The sequence below is a fragment of the Peromyscus leucopus genome, chromosome 5 (assembly GCF_004664715.2).
Source record: "Peromyscus leucopus breed LL Stock chromosome 5, UCI_PerLeu_2.1, whole genome shotgun sequence".
NCBI lineage: Eukaryota > Metazoa > Chordata > Mammalia > Rodentia > Cricetidae > Peromyscus > Peromyscus leucopus.
In genome coordinates, this window is record NC_051067.1 from 44,063,668 (window position 1) to 44,068,861 (window position 5,194).

Here is a 5,194-nt window from a genome sequence, read left to right on the forward strand (position 1 = left end):
GAGAAGGGAACACTGACCTCACTAAAAGGGCTGGAAAGCTCATTGAGGACAAAGTGGAACATGTGATTGCCATTATGGTGAATCCATGCTGGTACAAGATCCCACATCATTTTCTGAGAAAAACAGAAGGATTAAAATGATGGAAAATAAAATCAAGTTCTGGAATAATTATCTGAACAACAAGCTCCATGAAGACCTGGAATAACTGAAGAAGACTAGAGTCCAAATTGGGTTTGCCATCTCCATGGCCCTTGTGCTAAGGCTAACACAGCAAGACCATTGGCCACATTGACTGTATGGTGGGGGTACTCAAGGAGAATTAAGTGGGTAAGCCTTGCCTGTTACTAGTTTATATATAAAAAGATATTATTTATTTATTTAAGTAAATAATATTCTTTCTGTATGGGCAGGTTAGAGTTATAGAAATGAAAGTTTATATAATTTGGAGATCTGTCAAGATCAGGTACTAGGTATTTGTTGAGCTAAGGAAGATTTTAGCAAAACAGAAATTTAAAAGTTGAAAAAGCAACATCACAAAATCCACCAACACAATCATTCATACTCTTCAACATTGCCTGTATTTTGGTTGCTACCTTTCAAATGTCTCTTCAGGTAACAAAAATTATGTAATATCAGTGTTTATAGAAATTTCTGAAGCATCATTCTATAGTGATTAATCTTCTTTTTAATCCCTACTATCATAGGCACTGACAGAGTTATAATAGATGGAATAATTTTTTACACATGAGTTTCTGGGTTTGCACATTTCACGTGCTGTCTCCACTACCCACCATCCTCCAGTGACAGGTGCCACCTTAGGAATGCCTGTCTACATCATAAAGATGTGTGGTGGGAATAGTGCTCAATGCTTTCCTTTACCAAGATATCCAGCACTAACTTACCACTAAACCAGTACCAAATACATCTCCAACAAGTGTCCTCACAAATGCCCATAGCCAATGTCACTATTGCCTTACCAAAGAGAAGAGTTGGAGGTAGAGACAGAAATATGAACCGGAACAGATCCAGACAACTGTACTTACAGAATCTCAGTAAACATGCCATCAGATGGATATTGGGATGGGGGGCACATCTCACATGGGCATTGAAGGGCTCTGCGTCTAGCTGTTGGAGGATGCATTCTGAGGGATATTATTGATCACCACCACTCATTAAAAGGTGCTTTCTACATCACCTACCCTCCTGTTGGGTGTTTCTCTTGTGTAGACAAGAATAAGGAAGTCCTGTTTAAAGATAAGAGCAAAGGAGAAACATCGGGGCACAGAGTATGGAAAGGAATAAGAAGACTCTGCTACATTTGAGGAAAATTGGGAGTCTCAGGTAGTGCAATCAATTTTCTCCAAGGAGAAATAGGGAACCCTCCATGAATGAAGAGATATCACGAGAGATCCCACTTGCCAGTTTGGTGCTAGAAGGGCCAGTCTTCACTATCATTCTCCTCTTCACCAAAAAAAATCACTCAGTAGCATGGGAGATGGGCTAGGATTGGGGAAAAGTTTATGGAACGAGGGAGGAATAGAGACACTGAAGGAAATCTCAAATAAAAGTCAGTGCTCTCACCTGGGACAGCCACTCCCATGACTACTCATAAAGATGTCACAGACAGGAAAAAATAGTGCCTCGTTGTAGATACTTCACACACACCAGGAAAAAAAAAAAAGTTCCTCAGGTTTGCAAACTGAAGGACGTATAAAGAAAACTGAAGGGCTAGTATAATGTCAAGGTTAACATTTTAATTGCATAAAACACAGAGAAAGCCTACGCTTGTCATTTTCACAAGGTTACCTTTCCTGTACAATGTAGGCTTTTATCCAACAACTATATATGAGTTAGTGACATGACACAGGATGTGACTTACATAAATGGGAGAGCCCACACTCTTTTCTTCTGTATAGCTCCTTCAGAAGACACCATCAGGTAGCTAAGCTGTGCCCTTTTAAGCCTTTCTTAGCAGGTAAGAAATGCATATATCTGTGTGATTTTGTAGTTGTGAATGCATGGAGCCTAATTCTCCCACGTTATGTCTAGCCTCATGGTGCCCGGAGTCCCATTGATTTCAAAGAGGGTTTTGCAGATGGAGTGAGAGCCAAGCGGTGCAGAATTTAGCTCTTTGGGGTGAATGATCACATAACAAAAGACTGCTGTAACCCTTCGAGAAGGCAAAATTAAGGTTGCTGTTGCACCTTCATTCTGAATTGGCAGAATCTAGGGCAATCCAGAGTCTGTAGCCCCACCATGCAATACTTCACAGTGTTCTACTGTGAGCAGAAAAAGAAAAAGAAAAACATTTGTAATGGATGGAAAGCCTTTCAGATCTGTGCATTGGGTCAAAATATGAAGAAAAAAATCCCATGTTCTAAGGTTGAAAAGTAGTCAGAATAAATTTTTAAACATTGCACACACTCAGGAAAGTACCTACTGTGTAAAAGGCATGAAGGTCACCCATAAGCACAAACTTAATAATAAGACTCATATTTCATTTCCTTACACACCAAAATGAAGATCAGCCCTCTTGAACTGGACTGTTTTCAAAATGAGGAAACTATTGTCTATCAGTTTGTTCTTTATGAAGTGCAATGCTAAATGCCATGTGCATAGCATCTGAGTTCTGCCCTCCCACTCAGAAGGAAGGCAGGACTGTTGCCATCCCACAAAGCCAAACAAATTCAAACATGAGTCTGGAGTGACCAAAGGAGACAGCCATATCAGAAACCCCTTTCCCTCAGAACAGACTCTTCTGCCAGCATCCTGCTAAGAGTGTGCAGACCTCCTTGCAAACTAATCTAATCCATTTTCTTTGTTGTTGTTGCCACAAGAAAATACCTATAAAAGGAAAGATGATTTAATTCACATTGTTGTAGGGTAAAAAGACAATATCCAGTGGCCTGATCAGTTTGGCCTCTGATGAAGGCTTCATGAAGATGATGCTACAATGATAGCTAGGTGTATGGTAGAAATTGCATGTAAGGCAGGTAAGATACAAAGGAGTTTGTAATAACTCTTTCTCAAAGGGAACTTGCTAAGATCTCACAAAAATTCAATCCCTTTCAAGGTAGCACCTGAAGATATAAGCACCTCACACTAAGCCCTACACATTCCCTCCAAATTCTACTGTCTATCAACGCAGTGACACTAAGGACCAAGCTTATCACACATGAAGTTTGGGAAGACCTACTCAAACCATATCTAAAGCATAACAGGTAGGGTGAAGAAATGCAGAGCAATAAAGGCTTGCCTGCCCAAGGTCACAGCTGACCCCTTTCTCTGTCTCCCTACTCAATCTACAAAGTACCCCAGCCTTAATCTGAACCTCTGAGGGCCACATAATCTTGATAAGGAAAGAAAAGAGTCCTGGAGAACTGACAGAGAAGAGTGGCGACCTAACATGTGTTATAGATGTGAAAAGTAGTCATGGTTCTCCTATACAAAAAAAAAAAAAGAAAGAAAAGAAAAAACAACCCCCCCATCACCTTCTCAAAATGCCCAATGGTAACCTGGCCTTACCACGTATTTTGCCATCTTACATAGTGAGTCTACATAGGCTTATCATTTATTTTTTGTCTCCCTCCATTACAGTGGAAACTCCACAGTGACAAAGATTTTAACCTGTTTTACCCTGAGTATACAAAATAGTATCTTGTACTTACTTGATGTCTAATAACTAGCTGTTGAACTATTTTGATGATTAATGATGGATGACTACTACTAGAGCATTAGAGGTAATACAGTGACATGTCTACACCTGTGTAGTTAAAGGTGAGGACAGAGACAAAATTGCTATACTTACAGATACAGTCACATATCTGTATCTGTAAGTATAGCAATCATATATACATACAGATACAATCACAGTAAGGATAAGTAAAGCTGTATAGGTCTAGTCATCAAATGAAGGAACAAAGGATGAAAAGTACAATTAAGAATCTATTCTAAGCCGGGCGGTGGTGGCGCATGCCTTTAATCCCAGCACTCGGGAGGCAGAGGCAGGCAGATCTCTGTGAGTTCGAGGCCAGCCTGGGCTACCAAGTGAGTTCCAGGAAAGACGCAAAGCTACAAAGAGAAACCCTGTGTCGAAAAACCAAAAAAAAAAAAAAAAAAAAAAAAGAATCTATTCTAGTGCTCACTTCAGCAGCACATATCCTAAAAATTGAAATGATATAGAGAAGATTAGCATGGCCCCTGTGATAGGAAGGCATGCAAATTCATGAAGCATTCCATATTTTTGAATGATGGACAAGCCACAAAAATTTAAGGGTTCAAGCATACTTTGTTTTTTTGTAGCTTAGTAATAAAAGCAATGTGTTGATTTTAAAAAAAAAAATCTATTCTGAGACAAAGAAAATCTAAGGAAGAAATTTCCTTTATAAAGGGAATTGAAAGAGGACATGAAGCCGGGTGGTGGCGGCGCACGCCTTTAATCCCAGCACTCGGGAGGCAGAGGCAGGCGGATCTCTGTGAGTTCGAGGCCAGCCTGGGCTACCAAGTGAGTTCCAGGAAAGGCACAAAGCTACACAGAGAAACCCTGTCTCAAAAACCAAAAAAAGAAAAAAAAGAAAGAGGACATGAAATCAGTAAAAAATATCTAGAAGAAGAGCCCTAAATGGCATTTTTAAAATACTCTAGGACCTACAAAAATACATTATAAGTAATTATGATAACATTAAAGAAGAGATTAACAGGAAAAAATAAATAATTAATGAATTACAAGCATCAATAACAGAATACACACTGCCAGAAACAGAATTAATACCACCACATATCTCACTGCAAGGAGAGCAGAGCAAACCCCATAGATCCCAAGAACTAGAAAACAACTTGGAATGTACAGATCCTGCATAAATATAATTGATTTTCAGAAGAAGATGTATAAAAATGTCTGGCAGTGAAGAGAGGACTGAATCAGCTTTAAAACTTATGTTCTGGGGGGAAATGCTGAATGCTTGCTACAAGGCAGTTCCTTGAACTTGAGTGTTATCTATCCAGGCAGATAGGCATCAGAAACAAGTCATTTAGAAAGGACAGATGATGAGTTTGTCTCTAGCTTCTCCACAGAAACAGTTCCAGAACTCAACCAGGTTCTGAACGATAGAGCACTAGATTCTACACTAGCTAAGCTGTCACTCAGGCACTTAAGTCACCACTACGTAAAAATCCAGAGAACCTATCACTAGGG

The 5,194-nt window shown here is 39.6% G+C and overlaps 1 non-coding gene across 1 annotated transcript; it reads left to right on the forward strand.

Moving 5' to 3' along the window:
* Nucleotides 1-4,137: 4,137 nt before the first annotated feature.
* LOC114685942 lies at nucleotides 4,138-4,245 on the forward strand. The gene has a single exon (XR_003733511.1). It is a non-coding gene; the product is annotated as a U6 spliceosomal RNA (small nuclear RNA).
* The last annotated feature ends 949 nt before the right edge of the window (nucleotides 4,246-5,194 follow it).